At 40.9% G+C, this 16,495-nt stretch overlaps 1 protein-coding gene and 1 pseudogene across 6 annotated transcripts in view; one reads left to right on the forward strand and one right to left on the reverse strand.

Annotated features, from left to right (window-relative positions):
- Positions 1-16,495, reverse strand: part of Chchd6 (coiled-coil-helix-coiled-coil-helix domain containing 6) — a 264,538-nt gene that overhangs the window by 148,134 nt on the left and 99,909 nt on the right. The gene's annotated exons all lie outside the window — the stretch shown is intronic.
- On the forward strand, positions 8,379-9,341 carry LOC105740974 (annotated as a pseudogene).

Here is a 16,495-nt window from a genome sequence, read left to right on the forward strand (position 1 = left end):
AAAACAAACAAAAACAAACCACATCACCAGTGAACTCGCAACTTACAATAAACTTGTTTTCAATTCAACATGTCCACTTGTTTAAGAGCCCAAAGTCCTCTTCTGACATAATCCTAGCATTAGTGTTCACCTTGACTCAATCAAATAAAAGCTTTGCTGGCTACTTCATTTGGCCCCGGGAGCTTCTGTACAGGCTGTTTCTTTATTGTTAGTGGTGGGGCTAATGATAGCTGCAAACTGTGAAAGTCGATAGCCCATGGGATAATATACTGGTGCAAAAAATACAGAAGCAAATCCTCCAGAATGGAGATGATTGCATACGGAAGCACCGAACTGCCACAGGAAACAAAACAGCAGAGGAAAGAGAAAACTTGTTGTGTTGCCTGAGAAATACTAACACAAAGGTTGCCAAACCAAATTAAAAAGAAAATGGCTCAATTATATGCTATTTACCATAGGCAAAACTATAACTGTAAAGGGCATACAAAAGGTGAAAGTAAAAGCAGGTTTTTCCCACCAAATGATAAAAGAAAGTTAAAGGAGTTAAACTGATATCAGACAAAGCAGACTTTAAGGAAATAAGTTTACAAAAGACATTTCCTTAAAAGTATCACTTTTACGCAAATAAAAGTTATATATATATTATATATATATACTGCATTTCTCTGTCAATTTTAGAATTAGCTTGTCAGATTAAGATCTACAGATCAGTTTGGAGAGAGTTGAAATCTTAACTTATATCTTGAGTCTTCTAGTCCCTAGATATACATGTGTGTATGAGGGATTAAGTAATAATAATATATTTATTTTAAAGTATTAAAAAGTAAAATCTAACTGGGTTACTGTTAAAAAAAAAATAGACAAACCCTAAAGCCTCATTAGAGCCTAACAGAAGACAAAGAAATCAGTGAGCTTTCCCAGAAGATCCGAGCAGCCAAGTATCCAACTTGACCTAATGACACATGGACTCCTACAACCAACAACTGCAGAAATGCACTTCTTCCCAGAACAATGCAATACTCTGCAGAACACACCACAGGCTGTAAAACATATCTCAATAAATGTCATGAAATGAAATAATAGGAAGTATGTTCCAGGACCACAGGGAATTAAGTTAGAAATCAACAACACAAAGATGGCCAGATTAGTAGAGACATTCTTAAATGTTTGGAAGCAGAATATTTCTAACAGTCCAAATAGTTTCATATTTTTAAAAATCATGAAAGAATCAAAATATCTTGAGCTAAGTAATAATAAAAATATGACATATTAAAAGTGAGAATGACACATTAAAGCTGTGTCTAAAGGAAAATGTGTAAGACTATACTAGAAAGGTGATTCAAAATCTATAGCTCAAACTTTTACTTTAAGAAGCTTAAAAAAGAGAAAAAAACAAGTCTATAAAGAGTTAAGAAAAAAAGTTAAAGAAATAAAGAACAAAAGTCAAGAAAACAAAATAAATGTACAAGTAGATTATCAAGAAACTAAAATTTTAGTTTTAAAAAAATTTCTAGAAACACTCAGCAATTTAAGAATAGGGATCTGAAAGAGTATGTATAAAAATCTATTGCTAATATAATATTTAATGGTGAAATATTGGGTATCTTCCCCTAAGTCCACAATTAAGAATATCTCCTACAATGATTTTCATTCAAAATTTTACTGGATGTCTTGCTAGTGGAACAACATAAAAAAATAAATAAATGAAAATTTTAAAATCCCAAATTTTGAACTGGAAGGAAGAAGTAAAACTGCTATGACTTTCAGATGACATCACTGATGATACAGGAAAATCTATCAACTATGGCACAATATGTGAAGCAATGAATCAATTTATCAAGCTTGCAGAGCAAAAGGACAACACATAAAATTAACTCTTCTATATACCAGCAATAAACAAAACTAAAAACAAGAAAATGCAATTAAAGACAAAAGCATTTTCAACAACAAAAATTTAAAAAAGAACTAAGCATATACCTAACCAAAATACTTAGATCAGTGGAGCGAAACATATGAAACATTACGAGAAAGGCCTAAGCAAATAAATACAAATGTGTGTATGAGGGACTAGACGACTCAAGAATGTTAAAATTTCAACTCCCTCCAAACTGATCTGTAGATCTTAATTTGACAAGCTGATTCTAAAATTGATAGAGAAATGCACAGGATCTAAGAAAAGCAAGATAATCTTAAAAAGCAAATTTGGAGAACCCATGAGATCATCAGACCTAGCATGAAGCTAGAAGAGAGTATCACTGGCAGAAGCAAAGAAACATGGACCAATTTAACTGCATATAATTTAAAGGCAGCACTCACATAGAGACAGGTGAGTAATGACACAAACCCGTGTGCAATCCAGTGAGGAAAGAATGAGTTCTTCACGAATGTGTGTCTCTACCTGATGCCTTATAGCAAACACAGCAAAGCAGAGACCTACGTGCCAATGACTTTTAAAAGCTGACCTAGAAATTCAAAATGACGCCTATCAAAATTTCAAACTCACTATAATTGCTATTCTGAAAAAGAGAAACAATAACAGCAGCTGAGGAGGATATGGAGAAATGGGAATCTTCACACCTTACTGGTGGGATGTAAAATGCTACAGTAGCTTTTGAAAATAGGCTCGCAGTTCCTCAAACAATGAAACTTAAGGGGAAGCATACAGCAGACACTGAGTAATTACTATGCAAAATATTTAAAAATACACAGGGGAGAATATAAAGTCCAGAACTTGTTTATTAGTATTCTAATAAGCATTATTTATAAAAACAAAACAGCTTGAAAACAACTCAAATGTCTACCAGTTGGTGAACAGATAATATCTATCTATATAATGACATATCCACACATAACACCATGGGAGATCCTGGATGGCATTATGCTCAGTGAAAGGAGCCAGGCACAAACCATATCCTGTATGGTTTGACGTACATGAAATATTCAGAATAGCATAAGAAAGAGAAAGCACTACTGGTTCCCATGTACCACAGCTGGCAGGAATGGGCCATTCCTGCTTAGAAGCACAAGGTATAGAGAACGGTGTAAAAATGTGCCAGAATTAGGTAATAGTGAGTAGAACTAAATCTCCACCAAAATACTTAAAATTAAAGCACCAATAGCGAAAGCTTACTGGAACTCTCATGCATTACTTGAAGGGTAATATTACATGTCAACTGATACAACCATTTCAGAAACCTGTTAAGAAGTAGCTCCTAAAGCTAAACATACATGCACTCAGATTCAGAAACCATACTTCAGGAGACATACTCAACAAAAACACTTTAACTCATCAAAATTCATATATAAAAATATTCATAGCAATGTCATAAGAGCCTTAAACTGGGAACAACCTAAACATCCATCATGTAGAATGAATAAATTCAAGTATATTTAGACGATGAAATATTACACAGTAGTGGAAAAGCACATGTTACCATCTATAACATGAATTTCACAAGACACAATGTAGAGCCAGAGAAACCAGAAAGAAAAGAATTTCATACCATATACTACCATGTGAAATACAAGAACAGCCAAATCAATTCATGGTGATAGAGGTCAAAACAGTGATTATCTTTGGGGAGTACTGAACCCAGGTAGTGGTAACATCTATGTAAAAATACATGTAGCTATTGACTTGGGATTTCTATGCTTACTGTTATACTTTAATCAAATACATATTTAAGAAATATTTTGACCAACCACCGTACTAAGGTCAAAGCCGTAAGATACAGCTCTCTGACTACAGGTGCTGCTACCAGGGGGAGATCAGTTCTCTGCAGGATGGGTGATGGAGTGAGGACCGCACAGCTATGGCCAGTAGAGGCATCACTGGGGCCAGATAGCTCCTCAAATTGTACCCATCACTCCAAGAGCACACAGATAGCAAGCAGCAGCCCTGGGGTCAGAATCTGGTCTGTCTCCACAGCAGGTTCTTCTCATCAAGGTACATGTGTTCTTGTGATGAAACAAAGCAAGGAGAGAGCAAACAAGACTCCTAGGCTTCTCTGTTAGCTAGCTCTCAAACATCCTTATCAGCAAAGAATTCTCTAAGGGAGCAAGACCCAGTAAGGTCCCATAAACTCATAACTATCATAGCTGGAATTCCAACCTCGGAATGCTGCCCCTTATGCCAAACAATCTAGGGTTTGTAGGTTAGGTCTCCCCACATACACACCACCAAAAGCAAATCTCAGCCCTGCACTTGGACCTTCACTTAGGCCAATCCTATATTAGGTGTACCCAGTTAGAATCTCACTTAACCAAAAGGAGAGCAGTGTTCTGGGGGACCGAAGGCTTGGCCAGCTGGCTTCTGTGTCTCTGTGGAGGTCACTGCCTGACACAGGCTTGATTTAACACTGAGGGACAAGTGCAGGCAAAGCTGCACACTGCTGTAAGCACAGTTTCTTTATGAGACCCCCAGGGGTAAATGTGTCTTTCGCTTTGCCAGGAATCTTCAAACCTTGCCAGCTTCCACCAAATTGAGAGCTGCCTTCATGTAACACCCAGAAAGCCAGATGGATGGGCTCATTGACATTAATGGGAGGAAGAAAGGAAGGTTAGGCTGTCCAGGAATACGTCCAGGCCTCATACCTTTTTAGGACCGATGGGCTCCCTCCTGGGTAGCTGTCAGAATCCAGGCCTACTGTGCCTGCACCTGGGCTGAATGTATTCTATTGAAGTGAGACGTACAGAAGGACAGAGACAGATAGACAGCCAGCCAGACAGACTGACTGACAGACACACAGTGAAAAAGGGGGATACAAGAAGACAGCAGAGCAGTGAGAGAAACAGACAAAGAAAAACAAAGAGAAAGCAGGAGCTAACAAGCCTGCCCTTCCATCATGATGCCACACAGCAGAAGCACAAAGGATAGGCTGGTTTATAAAAAAAGGAGGCTGCTGTCTGCCCCTGGGCAGGGACAGCCAGGAACTTAGAGGTGATAAGAGATACAACAGCACTGCCTGATTTCTCACTAGCAGCTCCTAACTGACCTGCCACACCACTCCACAGACAACATTTTCGTACCTCCCTAGGCTCCTCATGGGCCCACAGAAGACAGCAGGTGTACAGACCACAGCACCTGCTCACCTCAGGCCAACTTTCTACCATCAGCAAGGCCCCACGTAGAAGGGACCACGTTTTCACAGAGAAGGGAGTCAGACAATAGGGAGACGCAAAGGCCAGGCTGCCATCTGATGATCGCCTGCTGAGAAAGGTCCCTGGTAATGAGGCCCACACCTGTCAGGAAGAGACCTGCTACTCAGAGTACCAAGTAATGTGGCCAATCCGCTCAGCTTCTGTGGGCAGAAGGGTTCATCTTCCTAACTGGTGAAATGTGAAGGCCACCATGTTGCCATGGTGATCTGCATTAGAGAACACTGGGGCCCACATGGATAGGCCACTGCTTCATATGCCTTCACTCATTTCCTGTTAAAAAATACATTTTAATACAGAGTCAAAACCAGAACAGGTAATAAACATAATGAAAGGCAGAGAAGTAGGCTGCTTATCTCCACAGGGACCCAGTCACCACTGGGAGACCCCACTCAGAACTTCTCAGTAGAACACGTATGCAATCTACAGACATCTGTAGAACAAAGAGTTCAGACAAGGGAAAGGGCTGGCTTTATGAAAGACATAGGGCAAACACTACCAAAGCATCTATTTATGCAGGGAGAAGGGAAGCACATCTGTACATAATCATAATAAAAGTATAAAGTATGGGCTTTCACCTTCAAGGCTACCAAATGCATAAGGCTCCAGAGGATACAAAGTCTTTCCAGTTAGGAAGATCAGAGAAGAGCCTAACAGGAGGAGAACATCTGTGAATACCTCACATAGCCAGTCTTTGCTTTTGGGGTCATGTCATTCATCCTAACAAGGAAGCTGGGGCAATTGTCCCCAGTGAAGTAGGCTCCATGAGAGCTGGGCTTCCAGAGATAGATGTGGTGGACAATCAGGATGCCAGCCCAGGCTTTTCTGTCCCGAGCACTTTCTACAGTTCCCAAGTGGCATGCAGCTTCAACCCAGAAAGAATGACTACATTTCAAATAGGAAACAGGCATGCTGGCCCTGCCCCTGGGATGCACTGAGATGGCAATTGAGACTGGGCATGGTGTAGCACACCTGTAATCCCAGCTCTTGGGAGGCTGAAAACAGGTGGATCACTACAAGTCCGATCTAGTAGCGAGACCCTGAACACCCTGCAGACTCTTCCCTAAAATACAAAAAACTAAAAATTAAAAAAAAAAAAAATAGAAAACAGAAAAAGTCAGAAGATAACGGAGGCTGATGGCAAGGAATAACAGACACAAAGGTAGCATGGCTGCCTACAGATCTGAGGCAGATCTATAAAACATAACCTATAGATCTGAGTACAGTATCAGGTTCAGCGGAGAGAAGGTGAAACAAGGTTCTGAACAATCAGAGGGAACACAGATGACAAACTTGTACATTATCCCTGTGAGACAAATCTGCACTGGGGAAGCCAGTGGGAGAAGACCAGGGTCTCACCAGAGTAGGTGCTTGCAGGCTCAGCATTCTGTGGAGGACAGCACAGATGTGGGGCAGCGAAGTGCACAGTCAGCTGACAGGGGAAGGAAGCCAGGGTCTTTTTTTGGTAACTATCAATGCCCTAGAAGTAGCTTTCCGACATCTGCCAGGAAAGCTTTTCATTTAAAAAAAAAAAAAAAAAAAGCAAGAGGAAAATCTATCTGGCAAAATCCCAGCGTACTCTATTGTAAAGAGAAAACAACAAAAATGCACTCTCCTTTCTACAGGGCTCTGCTGCCTTCTGGCTTTCCGTCATGAAACCAGACAGGAAAGAACATTTTGTAGAGGGACTGGGGCCTGAGCTCACAGGTCACCATCCACCCAGAGAATAGGAGATGCTTGTTTAAGGGGTGGGAGCCTCCTTAGCCTTACAGAAGAGTCCACAGAGGGCTCCCATGAATAAAGTTCCCTTGCTGTGTCTGAAATAACCTTCTGGATTCTAGGGCTATGGGTAATCTGCTCACAACACAGAGCTAAAAACAATGACGGAAACCTCCTCTGTTAGTCCCTAAAATGCTCCTGGGTGACAATTCCTTGGGCCCAGACCCAGCATTTTAAGGATTCACAAGACTTAAAAAGCCAGTTCTTTCTCAAGGAAGACAGCTTTCCTACCAAGGATGGTTGGCTGGTTTGAGAAGCCCATCACTAAACAAGTTCCTCTACCCAAACAGAGCCAAACAATGGCTGCTCAGTCCCTATACCACTTGGCCATGGGCTGTTTATGTTTGATCACAACATGTAAAAGCCAACAAGAATGCACAAAGCCTCCATGTGCCAGGCACTGAGTTCAATGCTTCATCATTCCCCTTCCAAACCTTTGCATTTGACTAGGGCATTCTGGGAGAAGAGATACTGAGAGACATGGCCAAGTTCTGCCCTGGACATGCTGCAGTACTAACACAGAAATACAAGGTTGAAAGTCTGGCATGCTGAGGAGGAACTGTACAATGACAGGAAGTCACCCCAAGAAATGTCTGTTAGAGTTAAGTCCTCAGGGAACACTAATATTTAAGGATCAGGTAGAAAACAATAAAAAAAAAGTTCACTGAAAACACAACCCTGCAATGAAAGGGCTTAAGATGTAAACTTGTGTCTGTGTTTTCTCCAAAGTTCTTACCACCAAACTAAAAGTCCCTTCAGATTTAAGTGAGCCCCATAACTCATTCCTGTCCTGCTTTAGCAGAGAGAGAGAGAGAAAGAGAGAAATAGAGAAAGGGGAGGAGGAAGAGAGGGAGGAAGGGAGGAAGGAAGGAAGGGAGGAATTCCCTGAAGGTGACTAAGAGAGATGGAGATAAAGATCTACTTCTAACATGTCTTTCTCTCTGTTCTCTCCACAGAGATGTCTTCCCTATCATATTAGTCAAATTTCCTGTTTCTGGGCACAGTACCTTGACATCCACAACTTAAAGAAGGAGAGGTTTAATTTCACTGATGTTTTAACTGGATTCAGTCCATGGTCAGCTGGCTCTAAGACAGAAGCACCATGGCAGAAGGGTGTGGGACAGCAAAGCTACAGAATTCATGGTGGTTAGAAATCAGGGCAGGGACCAATGCCACAGGAAAGGCACAAAGGACCAGACACAGTGCCCAAAATTGTATCTCCATGACTCACTCAGACGTGTACCCTATAAATCCCTTGGGTAGTTCCCAAGCCAATCAAGTTCACACAATCAAAATAACCCAGTACAGCATGCCACGTCTGGGACTATGGTGCTTCCGAACATCTTGACCACTGCCACATCAGGACTTGGAAAGACCACACTAGGCAAAGAACTTGCATCCAGATCAGGACTGAAATACATTCATGTGGGTGATGTAGCTCAAGAAGTCTGATCAGCAGATACCACGGAGTCTGGCAAGATGGCTTCTCCCAGGAGCACACCAAAAGATGCACAGATGATGGCACAGACCCTGAAGGATGTGGGATCACAGAACATGAGCCAAGAGTTATAAGTCAGATGCTGGAGTTTGCCTTCTGATATGTAACCACAATTCTAGATGGTGCTAAAATTGATTCAAGCCATGCCAAGAAAGCCACTGTTGGCGCTGATGATGTGCGACTGGCGATCCAGTATCGGGCAGACCAGTCTTTTACCTCTTCTCCCCTGAGAGACTTTTTGTTAGCTATTGCAAGGCAGAGAAACCAAACCCCTTTGCCACTGATCAAGCCCTATTCAGGTCCTAGATTACCACTTGATCGATACTGCTTGACAGCTCCAAAGTACAGACTCAAATCTTTACCAAAAAAAGGCATCTACTTCTGTGGGAAGAATAACAGTTCCGTGGTTGAGTGTTGGTTCAGTTATTAGTAGACCAAGTACCCCCACACTAGGCACCCCAACCCCGCAGGCCATGTCTGTTTCAGCCAAAGTAGGGGTACCAGTGTCTCTCGCTGGGCAGAGGTTTACAGTGCAGAGGACGGTCTCACAGGCCCCTGCTGTCAAGGCCTCCATTCCTGCCGCTTCAGCAGTTCCCAATGTTCTGATTAATCTATCACTAACTGGGTCCAAAAACATTCTTATTACCACTAATATGGTATCATCGCAAAATACTGCCAGGGAGTCATCAAGTGTGTTGAAAAGGAAGCACGAAGAAGATGGTGATGACGGTGATGATGATGATGATGATAATCTATAGTTGGCCTTGCGCTGAGCAGCACGCGCAGTCGGCCTGCATCCGTGTACTGAGAGTCAGCATGCTGGATGTTTGCAAGTTCTGTTCTCTAGCAAATGTGAATAGTTTTAATGAGTAAATTTAGACACCACTCTTTTTAAGTGAAATGTTGGATTTTCTTTAATAGAAAGCATGGTTTTTCATCAACCTTTATGTGTAAAAAATAAAGTTTTCATTCAATTTGAAAAAAAAAACTTATCCAGGACACCTACCCATACTTCTTTCTTACCACCTACATTTTGGTAGTCTTTGAAAAATGAATTTCAATCCAGAAACACAAAATCAGGTGAACCCACACATCAAAATTATTGGTGCAATATCCTAGCAAAGTTAGCTATTTCTAATGCTGAACTCAAAACAACTTTTGGGGGTAGCTCCATCCCACAAAGACTGAGTATGATCTGGATTCTTCTATAAATTATTCTAACACACTACTTCCCTGGCAGAATCTCCCAAACATAACGAGCAACCTGCACGCACCTAATGCTTTAAGGATTACTCTCAAGAGTCACCATGTCCCCAATATAAATCAGTTCTGTGCTTCTACAGCTGGCACATGGCTTGGAACTTGTACTAGCAAGGTTAAAAAAAAAAAAAAGGCAGGAAAGACTGGACCCTGGATTCAGTATGTTCAGTATATCCAGGAACCCTGCATAGGCCACGCTGTCAGTTACTCCTGTGTATCAGTACCAAACCTCTGTGTACTAGTGACAGGCCTTTGTCTGTTCATTTCCAAAAACAAAGCAAGCACTTTCTCAAAGAGTGTTTATGAAAGCACATCATTAGCAGCCAGTATCCAGAGATGCTCAGTACCATGCATTTCAATCCCTCCCCTCACTGAGGATTCCAATGCAGACATAATCAAGGAAAACACATTGAAGGGAACCATTCATGCTCTTCATATATAACCTCATGAGTTCTTAAAATAACAAGGGACCCTCCTACATGTTAAAGTAACAGCAGTGTAATTTACGGACATTAATTTTGAACTGTCTTATTCATAACAGAGTTAGTCTTTAACAATAATCTGGTAGGATCCACAAGATAAGGCAACTTCCTTTCTAGAAAATGAGAAAGTCTTAGAGAAGGAACATGACTTTACCAAGTGTGGTGGGTTAACTAATAGTCAACCTGTACCACCCAGCTGAACTGAATCAGTGTGGTTTGGGTGTGGAAGGATTACCTGAAGATTGTTGCCAACAGCATGAAATGGCAGGAAAAATGGCATGCTGTTGATTCTCCTAGAGAAGCCTGTTATGCTGGTTTCCAGACAGGAACTCAGCTGTTATCACTAGAGGTGCTGGGTTCCTCACTGTTGTAAGGATGGCTGTGATTCTCTTCAGGGAAGCTCTGCTCCTTATCTTGAGCACCCCTTCCTGGCTCCACTGTAGAGACCTCTGCCTGCTGGCACAGACCCTTCACCCCACTGGTGCAGACTCTCTAGTTTTCACTGCTGGGGCCTCCCCAGTGCAAACCCTTGCTATAAACTGGCATAGGAGCCAGGGAGATAGCTCAGTAGAATAAGCGCTTGCTTGGCAAGCACAAGGGCCTGAGTTCAATCCCAGGTTCTGCAAAAAAAACCAAAACAAAAAACGGTAAACTTGCATAGACACTGTCATCGGCTCTAGGCTCCCAGCTGGACTCATGGAGGGCATTATCATGGGATCTAGGACCTCTATTGGATTCTTGAATCTCTAGTGTTGTGGGAAGATCTCTTGCACTTTTCTGCATTTGACTCTTCAGGTGAATATTACAAAATTAATCCTATAAGTTGTGTCCTGAACTGTATTTATTCCCTTGCAAACCCTGACTACAACACAAGGTCATACAGCACGAAAACAAAATGGAGCTCTGACCTCAAGTTTTTGAAAGTTAAAAAACTTCTAGGATTTATTGACTCACACTATGTACTATGGCTAAGAAATCTCATGCAATATATCTAATTTTCTGATTCTATAATTTACATTTTTCTACAACACCATGATGACTCCCTAAAAAAAGAGACTCCTAAACTTTCACTTTTACAAATCAAATTTGTAATACATAAGCAAGGTTTATGTACATATAAGCAAGCTAAGTTCCAGGATAGAATTCTTGAGGGAAGATAAGTCACAAACCTAAGCCTCTCTAGTAGGAAATTTTCAAGGTAAGAAGACCAAATATTCTGGGGCACAAAGACACATGCAAAATTCCCAAAGTGCCAATCAATAGGGGAAAGGAGAATTAGTCTTCCACCAAAAGTAGCATCATAAAATTTAAATCAAACATTGAAAAGTAACTCAAAACCATAAACAGGAAATGTTCTCTAGGCTGGGCAGGGTGATGCATGCCTGTAATCCCAGAACTCAGGAGGCTGAGGCAGGAGGATTGCAGTAAATTAGAGGCCAGCCTGGACTACATAAGTCTTCAAGGCTGGCCTGAACTGGATAGCAAGACCCTGTCTCAAAAAAACAAACAAAAAATTTTTTTCTAGATATGCTTGGCAGAACAAGATGCTCCTGCAAATTTTTAATATGAAGTTGCTAACAGTTCATAAGAAAATACTAATAATACTTTTTTCTCCAAAGGCATACTTGGACAAAACATGCTGAATAGGTCACACAGAAAGGATAGAGAGACAAAGCAGTTGTTCTATGCCTCCAAATCTGTATGGTGGGACCCTCAGGAAAGTGGCCAAACATACTCCAGAAAAATTAGTATTTATCAGACTTCATGCAGGACTGATAATGCACAAGGATATCACAGAAAAGAGCCTCTGTGATGTTTCTATTTATTTTAAAAATGTAAAGATACAAGGTTGGAGATCATTGTCGGCCATAAACTTCATCACAGGGCTTAAGATTTTTCTATTTATATAAAATCTGTGCCTTCCCCACCAGCGGCAGGGTAAAGGTGGAAATATAAACACAAGATTCATCTGCAAACACCCAAAGGGAAAACGTACCATGCTGCCATAGAGCTGGATGAGGAGCAAATCTTGCTGGGTTATAAAATTCTTCTGAGTTAGAATTATGGACTCATGGGTATTAGGACCACACTGTTTCACTTGGCAGGAAATTAGGCCCTGCCCCTCAATACAGTCATCAAATTCAAGGGACAACCATGAAATGAAACTTCTTTAACCAAGGAGCTAATAGGTAGCAGATTGCATTCAGTTCACATCAGCAAGCTGTGTTTTCCGGGGAGTGTGGATTTAATAAGCCAGACTCTGTAGGAATACGTCCTTGGCTCAAATTTGTCAACAGCTTAATCAAACACCTTGTTGCCAGTCTGTTGTAGTAGTACAGATAAAATGATTAGAAAAGGTGAGGGACAGGAAAAGAACATAAAAGTAGCCATATTCACAGAAGCGAATCACAGCAGAGATACCACGCAAGTGGTCTACAGGGCCTTTTATGTCAAAAGATACGATCTGTGAGCAAAAATGGGAAACAACTAACTGCCAACACTTAACACTCAGGACTTCTGGCTTAGAAAAATTAGAGAATGTAACAATAGTGAGCTCCTACCCCTCTACATCTATGGCAACAATCCATCAAAGCTGGAACTAACCCCCTGGATGAAGCAGGCTTGCTGTGGCTTGCCTCAGTCCACACTATTCCCAATCACATCAAGGTGAGTTACCCACAATCCTGTATACTCCTAAAAGATTTTGAGTTTATTAGTTCCCAAGTACAATTATAAAACTATTTAGAAGCTTAAAAACTAGTCGCATAAAAAATAATAAAAAAAAAAAAAAATAGAAGCAGAACCACAGGCAAACCTTGGTAATACTACAATCTGAGTTTCAGACCATCACAATAAAGTCACATTGAATTTTTTTTGTTTCTTGATGTATATAAAGTATCATCTGTACTATACTGTAGCCTACTGAGTGTGCAACAGTACTGTAAGGAAAATAATGTAAGTAACTTGATTAAAAATACTTTATTGCTAGAAGATGCTATTGATTATCTGAGCCTTCAGGAAGTCAGCTTTTTGCTGGTAGTCTGGCCTCACTCAGTGTTGAGGGATGGTGGGTGATCAAGGTGATGGCTGCTCAAGGCAAGGGTGGCTGGACCAACTGCTTACAACAGGATAACAATAAAGTACAGCATCAACTATTATTTTCACAAAAGACTTCTCTGCAGCACGAGATGTTGTGTTTGATGGCATTTTACCTACAGGAGAACTTTCAGAATTGGAGTCAGTTAACTTTTTTTTTTTTTTGACACAGACCATCACTATGCAGTTTGGATTCATAGTGGTCCTCCTGTCTCAGCCTCCCTAGTGCTGGGATTATAGGGGTGCACCAGCATGCCCAGTTCTGGGGCTGGCACAGCACACAGTACCAGGGAACTGAACTCGGGACCTTATAGTTGCCAGGCAGGTCCTTATGCCACTGAACTATCTCCCCAGGGAGTCAGTTCTCTTGAACCCTATACTTCTTTATCAACCAAGTTTCTGTGATAGTCTAGGTCCTGTGTTATCATTTCAGCAATGACCCTATATTTTTCACCAGGAGTAGATTCTACCTCAGGAAGCCACCTTTGCGTATCCATAAGAGGCAGCTCCTCATCTGTTAGTTTTATCATGAGATGGCAGCGATGCACTTGCATCTTCAGTCTCTAGTTCTAATTCTTATTCTCTTGCTGTTCCCATCACCTTTTAAAAATCATCCATGAATGATGGAATTAATATCTCTCAAAACTCCTATTTATAAACTGGGTGGGCATGGTGGCCCAAGCCTGTAATTCCAGCACTTGAGAGGCTGAGGCAGGAGGATCACTGTGGGTTTGAGACCAGCTGGGCTACCAAGTGAGCTCAAGGCCAGCCTGAGCTGCATAGCAAGACCCTAACTCAAAAAGACAGAAAAATAAAAAAAACTCCCATTAATGTTGATATCACGATTACCTCCAATGAATCCCAAAGAATCTTACTGGCATTTAGAATGGCAAATCAAAGATTTTCAATTTACTTTGCCCAGATCCATCAGAGGAATTAATATATATAGTAGCTGCAATTTTATGAAATATGTTCCTTGAGTAACGAGACTATAAAGTCATAATCACTCCTTGATCCATGACTGTAGAACACATATTGTGTGAGCAGGCATAAAACCAAGTTATAAACAGACTGTTCCATTGATAGAACACAAGTAGAGTACATTTAGTATGAGTCTTAGGTCTTTTATTCAGGCTGGCCTTGAGCTCACTTTGTAGCCCAGCCTAGTCTCAAACTCCCAACAATCCTCCTGCCTCGGCATCCTGAGTGCTAGGATTATAGGCATGTGCCACCACACGTGGCATGAGTCTTAGGTCTTAAGGATTTCAGAATGGTAAATAAGCATTGGCTGTAAGTTTAAAGTCAGTACCAGTCTTCTGATTTCTCTTCTCTAGCTGTGAAAATCCTACATAGTGCCTTCTAATACAGGTCTATTTTATCTACAGTTGACAATCCGTTGTTTAATGTAACCACCTTTAACAAAGATCTCAGTTTGGTCTTCCACATTAGCACTTGTTTTTTCACCTTGTATTTTTATGTTCTATCCTTAAACTTCATGAATCAACCTCTGCTAGCTTCAAATTTTTCTTCTGTACCTCTCTCAGCCTTCATAGAACAAGAGCTAAAACCTTGCTCTGCAATAGACTCTGGCTTAAATGAACATGGTAGCCGGTTTGCTCTTCAATTCAGACCACTAAAACATACGTCTTATCAGTAATGATATTTCACTTCCTTGTCATTCCTATGTTCACTGGAGTAGCACTTTTAATTTCCTCCAAGAATGCATCCTTTGCATTCACAAGTTGACTAACCATTTGGTACAGGTAGTAGCTTTTGGCCTAGTACAGCTTTCAACATGCTTCCTTGCTTAGCTTATTTCTAAATTCGACTTAAAGTGAGAAATGTGCAACTCTCCCTTTCATGTGAACACATTAAGACCACTGTAGGGCTATTAATTGGTCTAATTTCAATATAGTTGTGTCTTGGTCCGGCCAGATAGTTCACTGTACTAAAGCGTCTTGACTCAGAGACCAGGGTTCAATCCTGATGTGCTGTGCCAGCCTCACACCCAGGGCATGCTGAGACAGTGACTAAGACTGGGCATGGTGGCATGCGCCTGTAATCCCAGTGCTTAAGAAGCTAAAAACAAGAGGATCGCTGTGAGTCCAATCTGTATAGTGAGACCCTGTACTAAATACTATACAAATACAAAAATAAATATTTGTGTCTCACGGAATAGGGAGGCCTGAAGAGATGGGGAAAGATGGGGAAAAGCTGGCTAGCAGAACAGTCTATTTGAATACATGCATCCATCAATTAGGTTCACAGATTTAAGTAGCTAGGTTCAAAACCATCACATTTGTAACAGCAAAAATTGCTGATCATGAATCACCATAACAGATAGGATAATCATGAAAAGGCTTGAAATCCTGCAAGAACTATCATAATGTGACATAAAAACACTAAGTAAGCACATGTTGGGGAAAATGTCACCAATAAACTTTCCCTATGCTGGGCTAACACAAACCTTTTTTTTTTTTTTCAAAATTTTATTGATAAACAGATAGCAATGAGACAGTTTCAAATCAAATCGGAAGTACAGTTTCAACAAATAACACACTGCATATACTCTTCTTAGTGGTTAATTGCTGTAAACCTTTGTTTTTAAAAAGCAATAAAGCAAAGAGCAGCAAAATGACATATGCATGTGTAATCTGAAATAAAAACAAGCAGCAAAAGTGGTAAATAAAACCCCACCCCCACCCCAATATTTTTTATATTCATTAGCACTGTGTCTTAAGACCTCTGCTCATTTCACACAAATTTTAAGGTCATGGTCCACCTGCTCCCTACCAATTATCCACAGGCTGGTGCCTCCCACTCCGTGTCTAAACCTGGAAGTCCTGCCTGCAGGACACCTGATGTGCTGGGAGGTAGGTGTTTCTCTCAAATGTGCACATCTGAGCCACTTCCCCATCTACCCCACCTGCCCTACTCCTGTCAGGTCCTATAACTCGGATCACTACCATCCATTCAGCAGCATGGAGGAATCACTGCTGAGCCCTCTTCATCTGGCTCTTTCGCCTTCTGTTTTTAGGCAAACTTTCTGTTCTGAAATAGTTTTAGATTTACAAAAATAAAAATTTTTTTAAAATGCTAAGACAATACAGGGATCGTGAAAGCTCCCTACTTTTCTTCAGTTATCCACTGTTTTCCTTTTTCTGTTCTTGCAGCGAAGCCAGGATCCTGCATTTGGATCTGTCTTTCTGTGGGTTTATTTCTA

Source organism: Octodon degus, unplaced genomic scaffold, assembly GCF_000260255.1.
Source record: "Octodon degus isolate 3935 unplaced genomic scaffold, OctDeg1.0 scaffold00254, whole genome shotgun sequence".
Lineage (NCBI taxonomy): Eukaryota > Metazoa > Chordata > Mammalia > Rodentia > Octodontidae > Octodon > Octodon degus.